We start from the raw sequence: 26699 nt of genomic DNA, 5'->3' as shown, positions 1-26699 counted from the left end.
TACTGTATCTGCTGCCTGGGCTGGAGCAAACAGGACAAGTCTGGAAAGGGCAGGAAGCAGAAACATACAAAAGACCAGTGCAGACCAGAGGCCCACTCACGCTGGTGACAATGCCCAATTCTCACACACACACACACACACACACACACCTCATCCCTCACCTGCCACTCCCTGAACCTCAAATCCACCCACATTTATCTCCTGAACAGGCTTTTACAAAAGCAGCACGCATCCCCCAGTGCCCCACCCCACCCACCGGGCCACTCTTATCAGAGCCCAAGACAGCGACATTAAGTTACCTTGAAACGGCGCATCTGTGATTTCTGGTGGAAGGATCGTGTTTCAGCAGCCGGGCTGAACCCGGACAGCAGAGATATCTAACACCGGGCTGCGGAAGAAACAGCAGTGCCTCGCTCCTCCCTGGCTAAATGCATTTGCTCACCCATCCCTGCAGAGCAAATCATGTTCCTTTCCTTGCGCTAAAATCCATCTATAAACAAATCCTGTGTCCCTAAGAAACCGCTCCCACGCCCGTGGAGGGCGCCCTCCACATACAGAAATGCACACTCACAAACCCCAACCCGGAGTCACCAGGTGTAAGCGTGTTTCCCATCTGTTTATTAAGAACAAACCAACAACAACAACAACAACAACAACAACAACAACAAAATCTAACCCCATAGGAATAGAATTGAAAGTAAAAGCGGTGGCGAGGACGCTGAGGGAAACGGAGCTACCGATGTCCGCAGAGTAAGTTGCAAAACTATGTATGGAGCTCACAGTTCCAACGGGGTTTTAAAAACAGCCCTTGGGGACGCCACCTTCGCAGAAGCGCGCAGCCCTGGGCGGCGGGCAACTCCTTGCTTTTCTGCGCCCGCTTTCCAAGACTTCCCCTTGCCTTTTGTGGCACTGACTGCCAACGTTCAGAGGTACCAGCTGTACGTTCCAGCACCAGCAGGAGAGCCTGGGCGCCCCCAGTCCGCGCCCCGAGCGCAGTCCCCTACCTGGGTGGGAAATCCGTGGGCGGCCGCCCCCCGGGTGAGGAGCGAGCAGCGTCCGCCCCAGGCGATCCTGGCGGAGGCAGGAGCCCGCGGGTGTCACACCTGCATCGCCGAGCCCACGCTGCCGCCGCCGGCCCTGGCGCAGCGCGCTGCGCGCCCCCGCCGCACGGAGCACCGAGGGTGGGAGGCTCCTGGGTCCCCTAATCAGTGGGATCAGTCGCTAACCCGCTCTCTTCTCGGCCTGGGCATTAAAGACATTTGCTGTGGGCAGCTCTTCATTTCTAAATGCCCTTCTGATTCCAGGCAGTGTTTGGGATCCTTCGGTGGGAAGGGGACCCAGTGGGACCCCCAGCTATGTGGATTTGCAGACCAATAAATGTTAAACTTCTTCTTCTTCAGTTTCGAATTCGTACCCAGTTGATTGGATTGGCGCTCTCTACCCAGCCTGGGGCGAGGGGATCCCCATTCACCATCCAAACTAGGACACGGAAGAGGATAGGACTCAAATACCTGGAAGGGGAAGCCTCCGAGAGTCCCACCCCCAAAGTACTTTAGCTCATGGATGTAATTAAATCGCTGCCCTTGTTACCCCATAAGGGAACTGAAAATAACCTACTTGGCAAGTGGGGGGAAGGAGGACCCGAGGTAGGCTTGATGCATTAAACAAAGCCCTCCACAGGTCTCCCTCTTTCCCACCTCATTTCCACCCACAAAAGAGGGCAGTACATTCACCTGAAAAGTCACCTGAAAGGCTCTTCTCAGGAGCAAGGCAGTGCAGCAGGAGGCAGTGAGAAGCAATGAAATGGCGCTGAAAATTCGGAGGTGAAATCAAACAACATAATGGCCTCCTCTAGGGTCTGGACCTGCATTCCTTTTCCAATAGTGCTGAGATGGAGCCCAGGCCTGACAGCGTCGTCCGTCCTCCCCGCCCAGCACAAGCCTCCATCACCTCACGATCTGTACCGTCAGCACCGTCAGCGCATGGCTGGCAGCTCCCCTGTCTCTTCCCTGCTTCTGGCCCTATCATCTGTCACCTGGACGATGGCAAGGGCTTCAACGGCTCAGCCTCCTACGCGCGTTTCTTAAAATGTACATGTGATCTTGACTCTTTGCCCCCTAAACCCATACACTGCCTTCCCAAAGCCCTCAGAGAAGCCAAAACTCTTTTCACCAGTCTCATTGGGTCACCAAAGGGCAGGCCCCTGCTGAACCCCACCGCCTCCCCTCTCCATCCCCCTCTGTCCCCATGTACTCCAGCCATACCAAACTTTTAAATCTTTGCACATGTCTCCTTCTCTCACCTCCAGGCCTTTGCATAGACTGTTCCCATACCTGGAATGTTCTCTTCCTCTCAGTCTTTTTATCCCTGCCGAATGCCGAAGGGTTCTCAGTTGAGCCATCTCATCCTCCAGGAATTCTCCCCTCATCCCTGCACTGAGTTCTCCCTGCTCCACGCGCCTAGAGCCACCACTCCTTTTTCTGCCACCACCCCCAACACATGTCACTAAAGTTAGTTGCCTAATGTCTATCCTCCTTACTAGAATGTCAGTTGTCGAAAAGCATGTCTCTTTTGTTTGCCACATGTGCACAGGGCACACAGCATATAGTGTCTGCTCAATCCCCCATCTAGATCAAGATATAAATCCATTCTGGCATCCAGAGGGTTGTTTTTTTTATGTTCCTTCCCAGGCAATGACCACTCATCCCCTAGATGTAATCATTACGCTCACATCTTTCAGCATCAGTTAGTATTGCCTGTTCTCACACGAGTACTGGCATGAACATGCAAGTATATATTCATTTGTGCATAGCTTCTTTTACTCAAAATAATATCTACCATGTTTCCCCAAAAATAAGACCTAGACAGACCGAAACACGGTATGAGATTCATTCACATTACTACACATATCAGTGGGTAATTATTTATTGCTGCACAGTACTCCATTGGCTGAATATAACACAATTCATTCATCTCTTTCTCGGAGGCAGACATTCCAGTTGCATCCAATTTTTAACTGTTATGAATAAAGCCACTGTGAATGTATGATAGACATATGCACCTTTTTTTTTTTTGAATACGTAACTAGGAATAGAATTGCTAGGTCATAGGGTAAGTGCATGTTTTGTTTTAGTAGATACTACCGAAATTTACAGTCTCACCTGCAGTATTTGAGAACTCAAGCTCAGAAAAAAAAACCCTGAAAGATCGACAACTCTTCTTTGATCCTTATGAAAAGTGAGGTCACAGGACAAATCACTGTTCCCAAAACCGGAGAGACAAACAGACAGATACAGAGAATCCGCACTTACCAGAGCAGAATCCCGAGTGGAAACCTTCACAGGAACCAGTATCAGCACAGGAAAACTTGAACTGCGGAAGACAAACTGCAGGAGGCTCAGTGTGAACAAGTCTGCGAGACAAAAATTCCAGAGGGACCCAGTCATCAGGGAGCCACCACACTTTTGTGAGTTTTACCTTCAGGAGCTCAACCAGGTTCTCACAGGGAAGAAGAGAAGAAAAATACCCTCATGCTTTCAGTAAATACAGGGGGAAATGTGGCCATTTTGAAATAGGCCACAGCATGCTGCTCTTTCTAACAAAGCCTGCCCTCAAGAGCAAATATTTTACCAAAGCAAAATAATTTATAGGGGTTTTGTCAGAGCCTAACCAACTTCAGGGAAGGGAAAAACCCAACTGTAGCTCCCAACTGTAGTCATGCTGTCCCACTGAAGGGAGCAGAGACTGACAGGCACTTGTAAAGCTCACGGCCAAGGCTCCTCAAAAGACTGGGACAGAACCAAGGGACAACAGAATGCTTCCCCTCCCTCCAAATCTTACCACCACATCACTAAAGGTCTCTTCACTGAAGTTTCTTTTACCCAGTATACCATGTCCAGCTTTCAACAAAAGAATTAGAAGGCATATTGAAAGACGAAAAACACAATTTGAAGAGACAGAACCATACTCACATACCGCAGGGATGCTGGAATTGTCAGATAGTGAATTTAAAACAACTGTGAATAATATGCAAAGGGCTCTAATGGAAAAGGTAGATAACATGCAAGCACAGATGAATAATGTAAGCAGAGAGATGGAAATTCTAAGAATCAAAAAGAAATGCTACAAATCAAAAACACTGTAATATGAATGAAGAATGCCTTTGATGGGCCAATTAGTAGACTGGAAATGGCTGAGGAAAAAAAATCTGAGCTTGAGGACATGTCAATAGAAACTTCCAAAACTGAAAAGCAAAGAGGAAATAAGACTGAAAAAACTGGAACAGAATATCCAAGAACTGAGGGACAACTACAAAAGGTATTAACATCCAAGTAATGGGACTACCAAGAGAAGAGAAAAAGGAACAGAAGAAATACTCAAAGCAAAAATGACTGAGAATTTTCCAAAATTGATGTCACCAAACCACATAGCCAGGAAGTTCAGAGAATAGGCAGGATTAATAAAGGGGGAAAAAACTATATTTAGGTACGTGAACCATGAAAAGAAAGATGCATTTGATGTGAACCCCGAGAAAGAATTTAACTGCTGAGTTGGACTCACCATGGTCAACTGAGGGCCCAAATTGTAGAAATAATGAGAGCCTGGCGGTGGGCCACCTGCAGACTGCGGGGGGGGGGGGGGGGGGGTGTTTTCGCTTACTCTGCATATGGGGAAGAATCTCTGACAACTCTCCGCTGCTTCCCACGCTGGCTACATTTGCCTCTCAATTCCCGTTCTGATGAAGAGACTGAAACCTGCCCCATCCAATCAGGACTGTTCCATAACAACCAATCAGGATGCGTAATACTGAGCGATCAGAGACTGCACAATTCAGACTAATCAGAGCTACCTCATTTACATAAGATGGACCTAATTAGGAACCTAGGCGGGAACTTTTTGTGCAAAAGCCTGCCGCCTTTTCGCCCCAGTAAAGCATGCTTTCCGTTTCTGGGGCTGCCAAGTGTGAAAACTGTTACCTGGAAAAAAAAAAAAAAGGTCTCTCTTTTTGGCTCCATGGCGTTTTGGATTTGTTTATAGGCATATCATATTCAAAACGGCAGAGAACCAAAACTAAAGAAAACGTCTTGAAAGAAGCCAGAGTGGGGGGAGGAAACAAAAATACCTCACCCATACAGAAGCAAAGTTTAAAAGTTCCAGCCAACTTCTCAGAAACCATGCAAGCAAGAAGAGTGGAAAACATTTGAAGAGTTAAGAGGGGAAAAAAATAACCAACCTAGAATTATGCATTCCAAGAAATTATCCCTCAAAAGTGAAGAACAAATACTTTCGCAGACAAACAACAACAGAGGAACTAACCAGCCGACTTTGCCTTGCAAGAAATATACAAAGTTCTTCAGAGAGAAGGTGTTGGTTTCAAACCCCGGGAGCTTCTCAGGTGGAATCTGAAAGTGGCCCCGGGACACGGAGGGCAGGGAGAGACCTAAGACAGAGGCAGGCCAGGCCACTGCAGATTGGTAGGTGGCGGTTTAACAAGCAAAAGGGACTTTTACGAACAAGGCTTTTGTCTTAGGCGCCACAAGACAAGTAACTCTCCATACCGCGCACCAGAATCTTAAAAGTTTATATGGAGGCCTTCACGGAGTTCAGTCGCGTATTCCACAACCCCACGCTCTGAAGTCTGCGTCCTTGAAAGTAGCTCCCACTAGTGGAACGGTGGGCAGCGCATGCAATGCAATTGGGTGAGGAGCCACGGATAGTCCAGGTCCAGCTCGCGGGGCAACCCGCAGTCACGTCCTCTCCAGGAGCAGAAGGAAATTGATGGAGGTCAGACCCTCTGACCTGCATAAAGAAAGGAAGAACGTTAGAGAAGGAATACGTGGAGGTAAAACAAAAACTTTTATGTTTCTTATTAACTGATATTACAGATAACCATTTGTTAAAAATAACAGCAAGTGTATTTGATTATGAAGCTTATTTATTATACGTAATGCATGTGTATATGTATAACACATGAGTAATAGCAGATATAAGCATATGTGTATATACATATATATATATACTTCTGCATAAGGTGAAGGACAACACTGACACAAGATACAAGAGGAAGAAATTAGGAATGTTCTCTTGTTATGAGGTTTTTGCACTACCCGTGAGGCAGTATAGTGTTATTTGAAAGTGGACTTGTATTAGCTGTAAATATACATTGCAAACGCTATCTAAACCACTAATAAAAGTTAAAAAAAAAGTATAATACTAAGAAAGGAGAGAAAAATGGAATCATATAAAATGCTCAATTAAAACCACACCTACCAGAAAAAGAGTGGAAGACAAAAATGGGAACAAAGAACATAGACAATGAATAGAAAGTAGATACAAAGATGGTAGATGTTAATCCAACTACGTAATTTATCACTTTAAATGTCAATGGTGTAAATGCACCAATGACAGAGTGGATCAAAAAACAAGACTCAGCTCTATGTTGTTCACAAGGAACCCACTTTAAATATAAAAACACAAATAGATTAAAAATACAGGGATGAATAGGCGGAGCACAGAGGATTTTTAAGGTCAATGAAACTACTCTGTATGATAAATGTATGGTGGACACATGTCATTATACACTTGTCCTAACCCATAGAATGTACAGCACCAAGAGTGAACCCTAAGGGAAACTATGGACTTTGGGTGATGTGCCAATATAGGTTCGTTGACAGTAAGAAATGTACCACTTTGGTGAGGGGTATTGATCATGGGCGAGGCTATGGATGTGTGGGGTTAGGGGATACATGGGAACTCTGTGAACTTTCTGGACTCAGTTTTGCTGGGAACCTAAAACTATTCTGAAAGCAAAAATCTATTTAGATGGGAATTTTTTTTTTTTTTTTAGTTTCAATACCTCTGTAGTCTCCAAATTTACTCTAATGAGTCCGTGTTCCTCATAGGTAAAGAGAGATAAAATATGTTAAAATTCTACCATTCCCCCTTCTCTACCATCAAAGAAGGGGAAAATCAAACTGACCGTATGGTTTGGTCTTGTTCAAATATAAGGCTTCCAAGTCTTGAGTTATTGGATGAGTAACACACTCCGGTTCTCTGACACTGATTGAATTTGTTCTGCAGTAAAAACATTGAGAAAGGGGATTGCAACCCTCCAGGATTGGCACCTTCTTCCGGTGTGTGCTCCTAGTCCTCCCAGCGTGCAACCCAAAGGAAATGGTAAGTGTGACTTTGTGCCTCTCTTATGCATAATGCAAAGCTTATTGATTTGGAAGGGACTGATGCTCTTTAAGTGTGTGTAGCCGAGTCAGTAACAAAGCATTAATATTTAATGGCTTTTCTGTTCATGCGTAAGGTCAACTCAGCCTGGACTTTCTGAATCACAGGGAAATGTCAAAGGCTACTGGGGACTGCAGAGTCTCCTCTAAAATTGCTGAAGACAAAATGGGAGCTCATTTCATAAACACAGGTCATCATAGACTCTGAGACATGGGCTAGATACCAAGATGTGTGTTTAGCCAGGAAGCATGTTTCCATGGCAATCTTATATTTCTGTGTCTGCCTTTCTTCCTCCATCCAGTGTGTTAACTCCATACTGAGCCTCTGCAGGCTTTGCCCATCTGCAATGCAGCTGGGGCCTCGGCTGCTTTATGGGCCGCTAATAATTCCGGCAAGTTAGGCCACAACCAAGACAATAATATTCACAGTACTTATCCTGTGATGGCTCGCCATTTTTTAAGAATCTGTTTTCAATTCAGAGATGTTCACAAAGATTTCACAAGGAAAGTCATTGTTACATTATTTGTAGCAGCAAAACACTAAAGCATCACCTTAATGTCCAACAAGGGAGGATTTTTAGAGTAAATCATGGTACCTGCATGTATTCTGAAACCATTAAAATCATTCTGGGGGAATATTCAACCACAGGAAAGTGCATGATTAGCTTACAAAGTGGAAATAGGCCATACCACATGATCCTGATTTTAGATGTCTAAGAGGTGGGGTGGGTGCTCCAGAGAGCTGTTTGCACACAGTTGCACCAAAGCAGCCAGGCTGGGTCTTTCCGTATGACCTCACCACTCACTGCCCCTCCGGGCGTGCAGAGCCCAAGCTCCAGCTGGGCTCACAAGTGTTGTTGACCAATGAAGCAGTCAGGCCACGCAAGGTAATTCAGATGGAGACGAGCAGTGTCTTAGGGAACAGATGGACAACGCTCATGGCAGTGGATCTGTGTGCCAGAAACCCACTAGCTGATCTCCGTGGGCGTTGCTAGTGCAATGGCCGGGAGGGAACACCGACTTAGTTCCCTGGCTCTGGTAAGACAGATGCTTACTCACGTTGGACGCAGTGGCCAGAGAGGCCTGACACGGCTCCCTCAAGGCTCCCATTGTCAGCAACAGATGGCACTTGCTCTGGCAGAGGCTGGGCAGCAGCTTAGTGCTGAGTCCCCTCTGGGCCACTTCAGTCACTCTCGGCCCCGCCCATCTCTCTCTTGGCAAGTGCTCTGTGTCCTTCCTGAGCTTTTCCGCAGGCTGGGGATTCCTCATTTCCTGGCTACTCTTCCTCTCTATTAAATTTTATGCACTGAATTCATTGCGACATGAGCTTTCAAAATATTCACATTCCAGAACTTACATGCAAGCCTTTTAATTCTAACATAAATTTCACCAGGCAACGTTGAACCCTGAAGAAGTCATGAAATAAAGTGGGGTGAGGATGGCCCCAGGATAGAGTACAAGGGAATGAAGTGGGTGAAAGTACCCAGAATAATATCTAAGATGTATATCATGCCACATAAATATGTGCATACCATAGATATTGGAGAGCTATGTACCCTTAACAATCATTACAATTGTTATTTCTATGTAGAGGGATTAGAGGTGAGTTTTAGCTTTGCTGCCATATTTATTTTTCAAATTTTCTGCAATGAACACATATTAAAACAGAAATGTATTTTATATCCATATTTGCTTCCAATGGCAGCCTTTACTAAATCATAAATATAGTACTCAGACATACATTGATCAATCTAAGCAGTTATTTCTGTGGCATTTGGAACAGATACCTGTTTCGTCAGCTAAGCACCAGATGAGAAAGTCAGCTTGTATTTGAAGTTCATGTTGTATGAAATATAAGTCCTAGAATCACATACATATAGTTGAATTTGTTTAATCTGAATACATTTATAATGCAATTGCACTGTACTCGTAAAAAAGGCTATGTTAAAACTTATTACTCAAAAAAAATTATTGAAGGAAATAGAATAACCTCAATATCCAACAAAAGAATTATTTAAAGGGCTTATGTAATACCTTCTTAAGCGCCCTCCAAAAAATTGCCCTGCCATTTGCCAACTATGATAGTTATTAAATATACATTAAATAAATCACTGTCCTAGTCTGCAGAATGGACATAACCAGACAGAGTAAATGCTCAATGTGTACTGTTTCCCGATCAGGCTGAAAGGGCAGGAACTTACTGGAATTGGCCAGCTTGGCTAGAATGGGAGTGGTCAGATGACACATGCGGAGTGCATGTGAATATTACCAAAGTACAGAATTCCAGAGATGGACAACACAATGCAGACAGGATCTGATCGAAGGTGCTGACACAGAGGGTCAGAGAAGCCATGCACCAACCCAAGTTCCCAAGCTAGCCTGCAGAAGTGGGGACAAAAACCCAGGTCTCCAAATGGTCTCCTGAGTACATTCTGAAGCTTTCTATTTTCAGAGAGGAGAAAACTGAGAAACAGAGAAGGTGGATGATTTGAAAATATGGGGTGGGGAAACATATAGATACAGAGCACACAGTGGAATTCAATAAACATTTGTTGAATGAAGTTCAGGATATGCTAATGACCTATTTTTTTTTTGTATTAACATTTTGAATTTTCTTAAACAAATGTAGTATGTCCTCATTATAAAACAAATAAACATTAAATTATACAAAGAAAAAAATTAAAACTATTTCCTCTATCTCACCACTAGAAGTAACCACTGTTGACTATTATTGACAGTGTGAAGAATATTTTCCTTTATATGTATATATATGTACATATGTATACGTGTATATTTACATATATACAAATAATTGTTAAGCAAAAGTTGATTATAATGCATACTCTCTTACATTATTTTCTTTAATAATATATGAGGGACATATATTAATATATATAATACATATAATATAAGAGGGACATATGTAAGGGACATATATTATAATATATATAATATTAAAAATATATGAGGGACATTTTTCTACATCAGTACATATGATTGCCTTATTTGTTATAATGTTTGAATAATATTTGTCCACCTCCCTCACACTAAAGTTCTCCCTTGAGGAACACGATGAGGAAATTTAAGAAGCATTGTGGGAATGGATGTTTTATAAATGGTGCTGGGAAATTTGGGTAGTCATTTTGGAAAAACACAAAATTAGATTCATTTTTCACTCCGTACTCTAGAATAGATTCCAAATGGATCAGAGGTTTAAATACAAAATTGTAAACCATACAGAAGAAACCATGGGTGAATGTATCTAACCTGGGAGTGGGGAAATCTTTCTTAAACATGACACAGATTCCAGAAACAGGAAGGCAAAAATGGGTCAATTTGACCACATAAGTGGTTTTCTTTATGGTTAGGCAGCAGAAAGAAGAGGGAAAGGGAACCTATAGATGAAAAAGACACTTAAGAGATAAATCAATGAAATAGGATTTATGGGTCCTATTTGCATCCTGATTGCAACAAACCAAGTATACAACCACTCACACACACACAGACACTCACACATTTATAAGACAATAAAGGAAATTTGAAACACTAATCAAATACTGAAGATTAGAAAGCAGTAAAGCAGTAACTTTTTATGTCATCTAATGGTATTGCAAGGGTTTTTTAAGCACATATCTTTTAAAGATACAGACTGATGATAATTATGAATGAAATAATATGCCTGGGCTGTGCTTCAGAATAACCCAGGGAGTAAGATGGGAAGAACTAGTTGGCAATACAGATGAAATAAGAATGGCCGTGGACTTCATGATTTTTAATTTGTGTAATGAGGAAATGGTGGCGTACCATGTTATTCTTTTTCGTATGCATTTAAAATTTTCCACACTAAACATTAAATTCTAAAAAGACTCCTGAGACAGTGATACAGTCAAAGAACCCCCTCCTGGCTTTAGTTCTGCACTTAACTTGTTGCGTGATCATAGGCAAATACAAGCTTCTTGATGTAATTACAAATTATATACCGCCTCGTGATTCTGGTAATTAATGCATATGCTCATCTGCCACTTAGATTTCAAATCCTTGACACCAGGAAGAGCACGTTCTCTTCATCTCTCTTCCCCGGTGCCTAGCTTGAAGTAGGATTTGATGGAGAAGAGTTTCTCAAATTTTTTCCATGTGCGGAGAGCTTAATTAATGCTTGCCCAGCACAAGTGTGGACCACTGGTTTAGGTAAAGCAGATCCAATTTGGAATAAAATGTGTTTATTAAAAATAAAATATTACTAAAATTAAGAGGAATAACATGTCATCAATCACAAGAATAATTGATAGAGGATAGAATTGGTAGACAAAATAAATTATAAAAATACAGAGGGTGCCAAAAACATGTAGACACATTTTAAGAAAGGAAAAAACTGTATTAAAGTTATGCTGATGGGAACCACTTTGAGCACCTCTTGTCATTGCAGAAGTCAAACATCACTTGTATTCATGTTTTGTTACCAGTATATATTGAGCATTACAATTTTAATACGTTTTTTTCCTTTCTTAAAATGCGTATTTTTTTTGGCATCTTCTGTATTTTTAAAGTAATACTAGCTATTTTATATTACAAATAATACATTTTAAAGGCATAAATTAAATATTTATAATTAACATTAATAGAAACATTTTATCAGCTACGGAAATGACATCCTTTGCAATCTTTCACCAATGTCACTACATCTGGCTCAGTGTCCTATTGTTTGAGCCATAGGTCAGGTTCTATATCATATCTTTCTTCCTCTCCTAGTTTACTTTTCTCTTCTACCTTTTTACTAAATTAGAAGATCCCAACTCAAAGTTCAGGTTGGCAGTCATTGTTCGCTGTCTCTTTGATACAAATGTGAGAAATCAACTAGAAAACGAAGTGGTTTCTCCTTTGGGAGGTGATGGGTACGTTTCTGGCCTTGCTGGTGGTGATGATTTCACAGGTGTATCCTTAGCCCCCAACTACCTGAACTGGGTTCTCATTGAATAGCACTTTCACTGCCCTGTTGGAACCTACATGGACCAGCAATCACATCTGAAGCCTAAAGGTAAATGTTTCTGTTTCAGAGACGATCTTGAATACAGATCTTTTTCACGCCTTCATTAACTGTGGCTCTCGAAAGTATGGTTTCATGTTCTGTTGCGGTGCTTGGATGCAGATGTGGATTTTGTTTTCATATCCAGCGCTATATTTTGTTCTTCTTCATTTCTGTAACAAGTGAGGGAAGTCATTAACTATTGATAAGCAAACTCCCGGCAGTCAAACTCTTTGCACCACAGTTCAGCCTACTGAAGAAATCCTGCTGTCTTGCCCTGAGTATTCGTCATAAAGATATTTCGCTTCTACTGTGAGAACCTAGAGCCTTAGTTTACACTATTCTAGATACTGACATTTATGAATTGAGGCATAAACAGCATTATGGAAAAAATTATTTTAATTTCATCCCTATTTCAGAGACAAACGTGTACCGTTCTCACCCAAACAGTGTACTCATGGGAAAAGCAGTGTTGCCCTATGTGTCTCTCCCATCAGCATGAAAGATGTGCTCATAGAGGCCACAATTTGTTCTTATTCACAATTTTCAGTATTTCCTTCCATGTTAAATGAAGATTAGCAGGCTTGCAGTTAAGTGCCAATTATTTTTTGTGAGAAAGCATTTTGTGGTTTGACACTCAAGGGCCACTTCTTTGATTCATGTGACAAAACTCTTTCTCCCTGTAAATTAGCGCTGGTCCATCAGTATTTTTCCCAATAACTCTATTTAAGTCTACATCATGGCCCACAAAGTATTATTGATTAAATTTTAAAAATCTTCCCTCTCGCAACGCGCAATTTCAGTGACAAATAGAATAAAAGTCATTGTGCACTTCTTTGTATACATACCCCAATTATTCCCACTATGCCCCTATAGTGGGCTGAAGGATGCAACGCCTGCCTCCCCCCAGCCCCCCCCCAAAAAAAATCAGGTCCTAGTTCCTGGAACCTGTAAGTGTTACCTTACCTGGTAAAGTTTTTGCAGATGTGAATAAATGCAGAATCTTGAGACGGGGAGATTACCCTGGATAGTTAGGGTGGCCCTGAATGCCATCACGTTTTCTTATAAGAGGGAGGCTGAGGAAGCTTTGACAGGCACAGAGGAGAAGGTGATGTGAGGATGGATAAAGAGATTGCAGTGATACAGTCACAAGCCAAGGGAAGCAAGCGATGCTTGCAAATGATACAGAAGCATCAATGGTTTCATGCCACAGACCAGCCACCAGAAGCTGGAAGAGACAAGGTCTGGATCTCCCCCAGAGCCTCCAGAGGGAGTATGGCCCTGCCAACACCTTCACTTCAGCCCACTGACACTGATTTTGGACTTCTGGCCTCCAGAACACTTGGTGGTCATTTTTTGCGGCAGCCCCAGGAAACTAATACAACCCCTCAATGGCTGTATCCAAATGTAACGTCAGATATCTCCCAGAATGCTCAGCAGTGGCAATTGCTCTTCCACGTGGGACCCTATTGATAGTGTTTGGCCTCGAACACTGTCACAGTAATACTCTCGTTCCATCAGTCGCTCTTGCTGTGTCTTTCTGGACATAATTGTCGTTAACTCCCAGGATGGTTTTATCAGCGCTTCAGCAACAGTACATTGTGCCTCTTTTTATTTGAAGCATGTTCCTCTGAATAATTGCTCTGTTCTTTGCGTTTCTGTGATCAAATTAATCAACTTCATAGGGAAAGCTTTTTGTTTGTTTTTGCAATTGTTTTGAGGAAAAAAGCTGGACTGGCTTATAAGAGGTTTTGTGCCTTAGCAAGAAAATGACACAAAATGTCAATAGTTCTATGTTGCTGTGGAAAAAATTTTGAACTGACCATGCACAATTTATTGAAATCCAACTTTCAGATATTCATCTTTTTTTTTCATTTGAGGAAAATCAATAAAGTAACGGATTTAATTTGTCCTAAATTATAGAGATTCACGTCTTGCTTTTGTCTGAAAATCTGTTCACTGTTCATGTTTACAATATGAATACATGTTCCCTAATGTACAAAATAGACATAAGAACATTACCTACCTCCCAGTGGGGTTGAGTTAATAGACAGAACAGCATTTAGTTCAGTGCTCGGCATGTAGCGAGCGCTCCTAGAAATGTTGACAATTCTTTTTCAAAATTGTGGTCACCTCTAATGGTCCCACCTTGAAATTGTGCCCCAATGATTTTGATGATGAAGATGGTGATGTTGATAATAACCTTTTACTTAAAACCTGTGATGCACAATGTGCTTTGGATACAATACCTCATTTAATTGTTACAATTAATTCTCTGCTATCTACATTTCCACCCCTAATCGCAAAAGAAGGAAACTAAGATTTAGAGAAATTAAGAAACTTGCCCAAGATTATTCAAGTAGCAGATGGGAGAGCCAATATTTAAAATGGATTCTTTGACTGTAGAGCCTGTGTTTTTCCATTTGATTAGAGCCTGGAATGTCCCCCAACTATTTGCTTAAATATTTACAGGCAAACGGTCTTATGGTTTAGTCCACAGATAGATAATCCTGTCTGGCATGAAATTTTCTATTTTGTTTTCTATACGCATCATTCTTCTCCTTATTTCCAGGTTTGCAAGGGGCAGGGGCTACCTTATTGCAGCTTTCTTAGATGGGCTTAGAGATTCCAGAAAGGGAGAAAGAGAGCAAGGGAGGGGGTGGAGAGAGAGAGAGAGAGAGAGATCAAAATGAGCCTTCGGAAACAAATTCATTTCCTTGCAAGAGGTCTATTTTCCTAGAAGAGAGTAGAACAGCCTGTGCCTGGAGCCCCTGGGTTGCAAGCAAGCTGAAAAATTTGAAAGATTAAAACAGAAAGCCTTTGCAAAAACATCATCCATCAAGCAACGAGGGCTCACCAGTTGAGTTCCATACCACTGAGAATCAGATTGAAAATTGTTCATCGAAGGCGCTGTCAGTTGCCCAGATTTAATATTCAGACTCACCACTTCCCTGTGCACGTGGCAGTTACAGGATTGGGAAAGAGAAACGACCTAAAGATCCCAGCATGTGTTTCCTGTGCATTTGTCGCAGACGCTAACCCGTCCTCAGAGCCTCCACAGAACCATTGACCTCGGGGAGGGCTTGGGCTTGGCAGACTCTTCACCCGCTCACAGCCCTGCTTCTAGATCAAGACACTCAGGAAAATGCCACTGAGAGTCAGAACCCGTTCCCTGACGAGTCCCCGTGGTCTAAAATGGTAGGCCAGTTCTCTGCTTTGGAAAAATATGAGGGAAGCCAGTAAAAGAAAGGAAACAAAACTGAACATTGCACGAACGTAGCCTTTAAAAAGCAGTTCCCATTACACTCTTTGTTTGGCCTTCCCTACAACTTGAAAAGGCAGATACTGTTCTCCCTGTCTCACAAACAGTAATAAGAACTGTCATGTATTAAATGCCTTCTCTGCATCCGGCACTTTACAGATATTTTTACTTAATCTTCATAGCACTCACAGTGATAGATACTATAATCCCTGTAGAGACACAGAGGATTTAAAATTTGTCCAAGGTCATACAGTGACAGAGCTGGGATGCCTAAATGCATGCACTTCCCACATAAATTCTGCCTGCAATACACTGGGTGGCAGTCCCCTCGCTCCAGGCAGAGTTCAGAAATATCTGTTTATCCCTGATGTCAGCCTCTGCCATTTGCATTCCCTTTTAGCTGCAGGTAATAAAGATCTCCCATCTATTTTATTAAACTGAATATATTAACATTATTTGAACAGCCATTACCAGTGAGCCTCTGATACAGAGATAGCTTCAGGGGTTATTGACTTGCATAGAGTTCTTTGCCTCCTTGGTAAACTGCGCCACACTCACATGCTTTTGTAAATTTAATTTTTTGAACCTCATGTGTCTGTTTTTAACCTTTTCCTGTCTCTTACCTCACTGTTAGGTTGTAAGCTGCCACACACAACTTGCAGATATCCTTATGCTTCTTTGTAGCCGGGCACGATCGACATTTTGGGCCAGATAATTATTTTTTTGGATGGGAGGGGAACCTGTCCTGTACATTTTAGGATATGTGTCAGCTTCCCGGGCCTCATCTTCTAGATGCCAATAACAACTTGACCATCTTCCCCAGTTATTACAATAAAAAAGTCTCCAGATGTTGCCATATGTCCCTTAGTGGAGAGAGAGGCAAAATCACCCCCAGCAAAGAACCACTGTTGTAGGTGAAAACACACACACACACACACACACATACACACACGCATGCACACAGGTATGCTTCTAATTTATTCCTTCTTACAGTGCTGTTTAAAGGACGAAACAGCCCCCAGGCTTATTAGACAAAAACGCGAAATTAAATAAGCTCTGAGTAATAGTGAGAAAACCATTGTTTATAGTAAAGTGAGTGAGCTTTAGCCCATGAAGTCTGTGGCATGTTTTTTGCTCAGAGGCCTATTTCATTTTATCTATATTTTATATTTCCAGCATATTCTGAAGAACTAAGGTCCTCAAATAAGTGACCATATAAAAGAAAATTTTCTATACATGCCACTATAGTGATCACTCATGTTCTTATCATGTTACTTGAATAGTCAATCTACAGAGCAAATTATTAGCTGTAAACCTCCACTTACCCTGTAACAGATAAATTCTACAATGTTTCTATTCTTCCTGAATTGGCACTTCTGTTAGTTAAAAAATAAAATAAAACCAGCTAAATTGTTACTGTAGAGTTTATGACTCTCATGCATTTTCCCATCCACCTGTAAGACCGACTTGAGACAATACTTCATTGATTCTTCTTTCTGCAGATATATTGACCTGTTCAAATTCTGACTCGCATAGGCTTGCTCTGAAAAGGTCTGTAAGGCAGACGGCATGACAATCTCCATCATTTAGAAACTTGCTTCCAATGTGCACTTGCAGCTACTGGCAGCAGCATTCAAAAAGCATCGATTTTTCTTCTCATAAGAATTTGGTCAATTTTTTTTTCCTGCTCCTCAGATGTCATCTTACCGAAAAATGAAGCCACTGGGAGTCATTTATATATGCAGTTGTACTGTTGAGTTGTCTGGGCTTGCTGACTGGGAAATAAATCCTTAGTGATGGTACTGATGGAATTGCTAGGACGTCTGCATCTTCATCTTCCTGATGCCAGTTTGTTCTCCAAATGGCTGAGCCAATTAAAAACTCCAACAACAGCGTCTTAGAAGTGCGGCTACTTCTTACACAAGAGGGTTTAACTATACTAATAGCATTTGGAGACACATATTACATTTGACATTCTCTGCAGACCACGAGGATTGTCACCCTTCAAAAGAATTTGACGACAGATAGGGGTCTGTGTGCCATCTGACCACTCTGCCGACGAGACAGCATGTCTGTCAATCGATGGTTTGTGCAAGTTCGAGCAGCAAGCTCCAGTATGGCTGATCTGAAGCTCGACCTTCTCCCTGAATCAACTCCAAATGACCCCTTTGTCTTGCAGTTCACTGCTAGTTGGAAAGTGACTTGGATGACATTACACGTTGAATTTCTGTGGACTCTGAAATCATTTATTTGAGTCGCAAGTATACCTGTGGTATGCTCAAAGCTCTGTTTCCCTCACAAGAAGTACTTACATAAAGGTAATCTTCCAGGAGACTGAAATGGGATACAGCGGCTGCTCTCAGATCACTGCCCATCCCGTTCCCTAAGAACACTGGGCATTAGGCCAGGGGGATGGACCGGCGAGATTGCCTGTTTCAACAGCGACACTGTGTGACGGGACCGGCAACAACAGCCCAAAACCCTGGACACCGTGGTTTTCCAGGTTTCTCTGCTGGGAATGGTATTAGGTTGGTGCAAAAGTAATTGCGGTTTAAAAGGTTAAAAACAATTGGCAAAAACCTCAATTACTTTTGCACCAACCTAATAGTATGCCAGAGTCACCGAGTGCCCCTGGTGGGAGAAGAGGCCTTATTATCACAGGAGAAAAGATAGTGGGAGGAGGAAAAAATACATTCTCACTATAAGTGCTATGGGATAATGGAATGCCTTAAGTTAAATATTAAAACGCACGTGTATCTCAGGCTGCTGGATAGTAAGAACGATAACGAAGGCCCATAGCTTTTGTTAGGTGCCCTCTGTGATTCAGACACATGAGGTACTTTTTTTTTTTTGATTTTTGTTTGTTTGTTTGCTTCTCCTGTTATATATTTAATTTCCAAGAGGCTTTTTTTTTGGAGACACATGAGGTACTTTGTGTGTGTCATCTCGTTTGCTCTTCCCGTCAAAATCTATTGTGCAGGCATTTATTTTTATTATTTGAGGAAATCGAAAGATCGGAAAAGGTAAGGCTAGCTGGCTTTGCTTCTCTTGGAGGGTCTACAAGTCCACAGGGATGGCTTTGCCCTGTGTCGCTTATCCTTCTGAGACCCGCATGCTAGCCAGGTGATGGCATAAGGTGCAAGAGGGCAGACCCTACTGCACAGTTTTCTAACCCCTACTTGCATCATCTCATTACCCAGGGGACGTCACATGGCTGAGCCCAAAGTCAAAGGGGGAAGTGTGGAGGTGGGAGGATTTGCAAAGCCACACAGCATAGGTGGGTAGGTAGAGTGAGGTACAGGATCGGAACCAGTGGGTAAGGAAAGACGGGCGGTGGCAGACGCGAGCTAAATCCTACCAGAGAAAAAACCAATAGATCATTCTCTACAGGACGGATGGTGTAGTGGTTGCTACCAGTGTATTATTTGGAGAAGCAAATTAATGCTCATTAACTTTTTAGAGAACTGAAAATTGAAACACAGTGGTTTCCTTCTGGAGATTAGTACGAAGACAGGGAGGGGGAGGTTAAGGCTTATAAATCTTCCTTTTGGATAGGTCGTTTGGCTAAACGAGATGGGGCCTCATGCAAACCAAAGTGCATATCCTATAAGTCAGGGGAGTGTGGGCCCCTCAGCTGGAAAGGCAGGGCCGTACAGTACAGCAAAGGTCATTCATCTAGGGGGATGAAACACGAAACAGTACTCTAGGCTCCTGCAGGAACACACATGTTTGTGTAAACACGTGGAAAAAGACCTGGAAGCAAAGCACTGACTGTGGTTGTCTTTGGGGAAAGTGAGGGAGAATTTTAGTTTTACATGAATGTTTGGATTTTTTAACACCAAGAGTATGTGTGTCTTTATATACGCATAGATTTATGTAAGAATAACTTAAGTTTAAATGAGAAAAGGATGGTGTGTTAGTTTGTCTTCACCATGCATGTTAGCCCAAACTGCAGTATCTATTTTGTTTGACGACATCCCCCAAAGTTTCAGGTACTGTCTTAGTTCAAGTTCTCTCCATTTTCACAGACTTACAAAAATTTTCCCAACCAGGGACATGACCTTGACTTGTCCTTGAGAAACATATCATGTGCGAGAATTTTTCCTACTGCTCTCTGCTCCCCCTCCCCAAGCCTCACACCAACAAACCACACACGTGCTAAAGCTTGAAGAATCACCAGCCCTCTCCACCTGCGGGCTAGACTTGCCCAGTCCATGTTACAGATGAGCGGTTTATTTTAGGCCTTGTCAAACTCTCTCATTTTGTTTGAGATGTTTAATCGAGAAAAGTGTGGAACTGGGAGGAAAGGGGGCTTTAGTTCTGACTCGACCACTCATCTACTATTTAAAGTTGGCATTTCATTTAAGTTTCTGGGCTTCTGTTTCCTCTTGTGAAAACTGTTAGTAATAATAATAATGGTGATCATAGGGTTGTTGCAAAAACTCAAAGGACAATACAATTGTTTAAGGTAGTCTGCATAAAAAAAAACATAGAGATATTTTGTCTTTGGAAAATATGGCAGATTAACTGAAAATGGAAAGGAGTAGCGATGGAACGTTTGTTTCTTCTCTTAAGTTATAAATTGTCAGGGTATTGTCCACTGTTTCTACCACAAAGTTTCTTCATTGGTTATCTTGCTGTGGGATGCCATGACACACTTCTCACAGCAGATGGCAGAACCGAATCAGGAAAAGACAGCCTGGGGTATTGCAATATGCTCAGTGGACCCAGTTAAAGCATTTTCACCTTAATGTGCAGGCTGATAATAGCAACATACTACAGACAGGGGATGAATACAAAATTTTCCCTGCCCCCAGTGAGTTCACCATCTAGCTAAAATCAAACAAGATGACAATTTGCATTTTGCAGGGCTGTCCTATAATGACAGCACCACCTGAATGCGACAGAATGCCCACTTTAGAGTGCCTGCTCTAAGCCATCTTTTCTGCTATGGCCATGTCTCTCCAACCTCCTCCGTCCCCACCTGAGTCTAGCTCAACAACCTCCTGAAAGAAACCCCTCTGGTTTTACCTATGTCAAGTTCATCCTCAGGGTAATCTGTCTAAAATGCAAATATGATTACATTATGCACCATCTGCTTAAAAAGATTTAGCGGCTCTTCACTGACCACACAAAGCCCATACCCTAATCTTCCTTGTAAAGCCTTTTGTGATCTGACCTCTGCTTTCCTCTCCTGTCTCATCTTTCCTCCTCTCCCCTGCAATCTATATATTAACGCAAGAGATTCCTTTCGATTTGCAAATGCTTTTTATCCCCTACTGGTTTTTGTCCAAGTTGTTTTTCGCTCTGCCTAGAATATCTGAAAACTAAAACCTATTCCCTTCAATCAGCTATTCTCCTTAATCTGGCAAATTAATATTTACCATTCAGCTCTCAGCTTTGCACCTTGCATCCCACTTCTTCCTTTCGTACTATATTTCCTTCTTCTTGGAGTGCATCCTTTCGTAGTTCGTTCAGCAAGAAACTGTTAAGTAGTCAGTTTAATCATTATCTAAATGTGTTTAGTTTTTCAAATATTTTTATTTCACCCTCACTCCTGAATGATAGTTTAGCTAGGATAAATCTACTAGACTGAAAGTTGCACTACTTTAGCTATTTGAAAATACAGTTCTATTGCCTCTGGCTTCTTGCTGAGGAGAACTGTGCTTCCCACTGACTTACTCTCCCCTGTAGATAATCTATTTTGTCTCTCTGGTATTTGTTTGTTTTTGTTTTTTGAACATTTGGAAATAGTTTCAAATTTAAAGAAAATTTGCACAATAAAAATAGTATTAAAAATACTCGTACATTTACCTAGATTCATCCACTTTTAATGTTTTACTCCATTTGCTTTACTGTTTGTTCTCTCTCCATACCCACACATTTACACACACACTCTGACACACACACACACACACACACACACACACACACATCTTTCTGAATCATCTAAAGATAAGTCATGCTTATCATGCTCTTTACCCCTAAATACCTCAATGGACGTTTCCTTAGGAACATTCTCTTACCTCAGTATGGTTATCAACTTTGGTAAGTTTAGAAGTGATACATTTTTATTTAATCTTTCTTACTCTGATTTTTTTCGGTTGACCCAGTAATGTCCTTTATGGCACCTTCTCCCCCATCCCCAAAGTACACAATCCAGTCTAGTCTCAGGTTGCATTTAGCTGTCTTGCATCTTTAATCTCCGTGAATCTGGACTATTTACATAGCCTTTCTTTGTCTTTATGACACTTATTTCTTTAAACCCATTTCCTACTCTGATAAATAGGTATGTTACCTCTTCTATTATGTGGGTTGATTTTTTTAGTAATCTGTGCGATCGTGACAAGTTCAGTAACTCAGATAAACTTTCAGGGAGAGGAATAGAAGACCAGGACAGGCCAAAGTTCCCCGTTCCTTGTTCTCCAGCGTGTACAATCATACTTACAATCCCAGCTATGTAGCTTCCTCATCATACTTAGTGAGAAGGACGATCCGGAGTGTTTTGGAGGGGTCTCTGTCTCTTGAGTCTGTGCTTAGTATGTTCACTGGGAATCTAAGTTTCTCAAAACCTCACTTCTTACACCTGTGTTCCCCATGGCCCACACACTCTGGCAGCCTTTAAAGTTTTCTCAAAAAATTCCTATGGGGCTTGGGGGGTGGTAGAAGAGGGTAAAAAGGGGATCAAATATATGGTGATGGAAGGAGAACCGACTCTGGGTGGTGAACACACAATGTAATCTATAGACAATGTAATACAGAATTGTACACCTGAAATCTATGTCACTTTACTAACAATTGTCACCCCAATAAACTTTAATTTAAAAAAAAATTCCTATGAAGTAATGTTATGTGAAGAAAACAGAAGAGGAACCAAGACCCATCCCACACCGCAAAAAAAAAAAAAAAAATCGGTCAAGAGAACAGAATTAGAAGCCTTGAAACAGACCCACTCACATGTAAATGACAACTTGGAACTTGACAGTAGTGACATTTCAAGCCCCTGGGGAAAGAAAATACAATGCAAAATGGCCATGCACATTAGTTATCTATTGCTGCATGAAAAATGTACCCCAAACTTTAGCAGATTAAAATAATACGCAATTATCAGTTCATAGTTTCAAGAGGTCAGGAGTCCAGGCACTGCTTAGCTTCAGAGCCTCTCACAAAACAAATCAGGTGACATCAGGGGTTCAACTCAAGGTTCAACTGGGGCAGGAGACACTTCTAGGAACAGACTCAACTTACCCAGTGGTTGTTGGCAGTTCCTCACAGGCATTGGACTGGGGGTCTCACTTCTTTGCAGGATGTTGTCCAGAAGCCTCCACCTCGGTTTCTAGCCATGTGTGCCTCTCCAACACAGCTTCCGACTTTATCAAAGCATACAAACCGAGAATGCAAAAGAGAGAATAAGAAAGGGGCAGCAAGAGAGAAAGTAAAAATCAATCTTTTGTAACCTAAACATGGAAGTGAGATCCCCGTACTTTTGTCGTATTTTGCTCCGGAGAAGCAGGTCCCCAGGTGTAGCCGAAACACAAGAGGAAGAGAACACACAAAGGAGTAAGTATCAGGGGAAATGGGGAGCTATCTTAGAAGTCTGCCTACCACTGGGTCTTGCCATCGGTCCAAATATCCTCTTCCCAGTTTTTTCCAGGAGACCTAGAAGGACCTCAAGCAAACCAGACTCCAAATGACCCCTCCTGTTGTTCCTAGTTCCATATGTAGCCACCCAGTCACACTGATTTTTACTTTCCAAAGTTGTTCTACTGTCCTCTCCATGTCACATGGTCTAATTTAGCCTGAGCTATCAGAAAATGAAAATGGTAGGCAGACAACAGGAAAGCCTATCTGATGGTAAAGAAGCAGTGAGGATGCTGCCAGTTTCCAAAAGAAATTCTATTCCCTGGTAAAAAATAAAGTCCATATTCAGCTTGTCCAGTGAGCTTGACTCAGAGCCCAACACTCACTGAAGCCACACTGTCTTCCTGAAAAAGTTCTCTTGACCTTGGGCTATAGCTCAGCTTCTATGGATGGACTTAAAAAGAAGCAACAGTTCTTTGTCCAAAGAAATAAAGAGACAAGTGGATTCCACAGTCTGGATTCAACAGCAGCATAAGCAGTTCCATGAATCGCCCCTATAAAAACCCTGCCATTCTATTCCAAGCCTTTCCAAGTGCCAAAACCTTCCATTCAAGAGTTTTATAAGTCAACCTTGTGCTCAGAAATGTCTCTGTGGGCCAGCCCAGTGGCTCAGGTGGTTGGAGCACCGTGCTGCTATCTCTGAGGTCACTGGTTCAATTCCCACATGGGCCAGTGAGGTACGCCCTCTACAGCTAAGATTGTGAATAACCGCTCTCCCTGGAGCTGGGCTGCCATAGGTGGCTGTTTGCTGTTGTGGGCTACCCTGAGCTCCTGTGAGTGGCCGACCATTGAGCAGGGAGTGCAAGGCTCATAACACCAGCATGGGCCAGGGAGCTGTGTCCTACACAACTAGACTGAGAAACAACGTCTTGAACTGGAGGGGGCGGGGGGAGGCGGAAGAATGAAAAAAAAAAAAAGAAATGTCACTGCACATAAGAGGGCCTTTGATCTCTGACCATACCCAAGCCCCGAGTCTGCAGTGGAGCGTGGTTTGATAGCTATCTAAAGAGAAAAGGGCTTGGATTTCCTCTCATCTATTTCTATTCTACTTTTAATAGGCGGCTTAGCCTCAGGCATCTGCCCTCTGCCCTCCCAGCTTCCATCTCAACCCAAAGTAAAACAGGCTCATGGTTATGTTCTTTGAGAGCTCTTGAAATAACAAGAATGGTAGCAAATACTCAGAAAGGGCTCACTACGCGCCAGGCTCTGTCCTAATGCATTTCTTCAGCCAACCCCATATAGGAGGTTTTCACAGATGAGAAAATGGAAGCATAGAAGGCAAAGGAACTAACTGGCAAAGTCACAGAGTCGGTAAGGGCTTTGAAACCAACCAGCACCACTCTAAAGTATGTCTTGTCTACTGTACAATGAAAGGGAGTAACATAAGCCCACTGAGAAGGCAGAATATGAAGTCAGAAATGTGTCTTTCTGAATAAGGGAGAGACTTTGGAATAAGCTCTGTAGCTGTAAGATCACTTTCTTTTTTCAGGTACTGTGTTAGAAATCCCTTCAGTAAGAAGACTGAATGTACAAGCCTTTGAATTAAACCAAAACCATGGAGCTGATAAATCAAATTGAACCGAAAGTTCCACATCAGACTATAATGCTCTGAGATCTATTGGAAACAGCAGATTTCTTCTGTTGAGCCCCCATATACACATTCAATATAAAGACATAAGGGCTACACTGGTGTCAAATTTCTTTAGTAAAAAGAGACTTTCTTTACTCATCTTAATTGGAAACCTCTTTGTTTTTAAAGTACGTTTCATTAAGTAAGAAAATTTGTAAAATATGGCTAGGTCAGAAGCTAATGGCAGTTCATAAATTAGACATAAAATTTATCATTTCAAACATAAATTTAAAAATTGGTCATTTGAAATTGACTCCAGAGTCGTTTCCATGTACAAATAGCTGCTATAATGAAAACTGCCTTTCTTCTTGCTCCCTGTCTTATAGTGGATCTAAAACCCTCCCCAAGAATGGGATGGACACGTGTGTGCTCACTCTATCACCGCAACCAATGTGATTCTTCCAGGATGGTCACATGGCCATCGGTGGCCCAATAAGAGGCCAGTACTTTTGCTGTGAGGAAGAGGTGTTTTTATGCTGACTTACTAAGCAGGTGAAATACAATCTGTAGTGGTTCCAGGCCACCACATCAGGGACAGTCTGCCTGAAAAGGAAGCCAACATAGAAGAAAGCAGATAGAAACAGATGCCTACGATTTTATCCGAGCGTTTGGATCCAGCTGTACCTGAATCTCCGCCTATTCTACGCAGTTGAGACTAGACATCTCTGTGTGTTTAAATCTGTGAACTGGGTTTCTAACCCCTTGCAACTTAAAGAGTCCTGAGCAGTACAGAGAAATAGGTTAGCTTCCACATCCTATGCAGTTACTACCGAGCAGCACAGCAGGGAGTATGAAATGACATTCATGAGAGCTGGGCATTTCAAAGCCACACCCATATCCTGGTTGTGTCTCTTAAAGCAATCCAACAGCCATGCACACAGCTGGAGCCGACTTAAAGAGCTCCTAGCAAGGTGCATCATATGGCTGAAGGTCATGGAGCACACATTAGGCAAAAATACTACATATCTTCTTAGAGGAAATAACCATGAGCAAAGTATGGTTATGAGTCAGTAACCGACTATAATTAGGGGTTCCCCCCCCCCAGTAATATCTTATTTAAGGCAGAGAGGCATAAGCACAGCCCAGCAGCTGGTAAAGAAGTAAACACATCTTTCTTGATTTTTCCTGTGACTCCATTCCTAAAGAACAGGCCCCTGCAAGTCAGGGAGAAAGTTTCTTGGGAAAATTTAATACCTAAGTAATTGGGAATTTCCTCCTCTCTATCAGTCAAATAATTCTACCTTAGCTCCTTCCATGTTGGGCTCAATATAACTCAAGCACCCACTCACTCTAGGAATTCCCCTTTGCCATAATTTTGGTCCATTTTTATTTCAAAAATTTTGTTACGATATATGAAATAAATAAAGGAGAGTGTTTAAAACACAAACGCACACTTTAAAATAATAATTAAACTACAACATTCCCACCACCTGTGGAAGAAATATGAGTCATTTTAAAGTCCCCTGTGTGCCTCTCCCTAATTGCACCCTGCGCCCGCCCCCTCATGCCCTGGAGAAGGAACCACTATTCTGACTTTAATGTTAAACATTCTTTTGCATTTTTTAAAAAAATGGTTGTTGCATGAATGTATGTCTCTCTAAACAATACATTATTTCATTTTTATTTTTTATTTTTTCACTTTTTAAAAATTTCTTTTTCATGGCCTACCCACTCTTACACTATTTTGGGAGTGGACGCTCTTCTTTTCTTGTAATAAATCCACAGCCGGCTTGGCTTTGCTTGTTTGGCTTTAAAAAAAAAAAAAAATTGTTTTTCTTTTTTTGGTTTCTTTTTTCTTTTCTTTGGTCTTCTTATATTGTTTCATTTTTAAAAACTTAGTTACGCTCACCCCTAGCCATGGATGGAACAGGCAATATTGCCTCTTTTAGATGAAGGCTCCCAAGAAAA

General features: G+C 42.0%; 2 protein-coding genes across 5 annotated transcripts in view; one reads left to right on the top strand and one right to left on the bottom strand.

Moving 5' to 3' along the window:
* SV2B (synaptic vesicle glycoprotein 2B) overlaps window positions 1–4690 on the bottom strand; it is a 102212-nt gene extending 97522 nt beyond the window's left edge. The window contains exons 1-2 of one of the 4 annotated variants that reach the window (XM_033100088.1): window positions 4660–4690; window positions 3312–3412 (exon numbers count right to left, since the gene is read on the bottom strand). The gene's annotated coding sequence lies outside the window, so the exon portion shown is untranslated. Of the gene's footprint in view, window positions 1–299; window positions 536–1004; window positions 1287–1733; window positions 1910–3311; window positions 3413–4659 lie in introns of those variants that run through there. The other 3 variants (XM_033100090.1, XM_033100085.1, XM_033100084.1) reach the window with 3 other exon arrangements.
* Window positions 4691–7146: 2456 nt separating this feature from the next.
* The window catches only part of AKAP13 (A-kinase anchoring protein 13), a 309763-nt gene continuing 290210 nt past the window's right edge, over window positions 7147–26699 (top strand). Inside the window, exon 1 of the mRNA XM_033100202.1 lies at window positions 7147–7176. The gene's annotated coding sequence lies outside the window, so the exon portion shown is untranslated. The remainder of the gene's footprint in view (window positions 7177–26699) is intronic.

Source organism: Rhinolophus ferrumequinum, chromosome 28, assembly GCF_004115265.2.
Source record: "Rhinolophus ferrumequinum isolate MPI-CBG mRhiFer1 chromosome 28, mRhiFer1_v1.p, whole genome shotgun sequence".
NCBI lineage: Eukaryota > Metazoa > Chordata > Mammalia > Chiroptera > Rhinolophidae > Rhinolophus > Rhinolophus ferrumequinum.
This window is presented reverse-complemented; position numbering and strand designations above follow the sequence as displayed.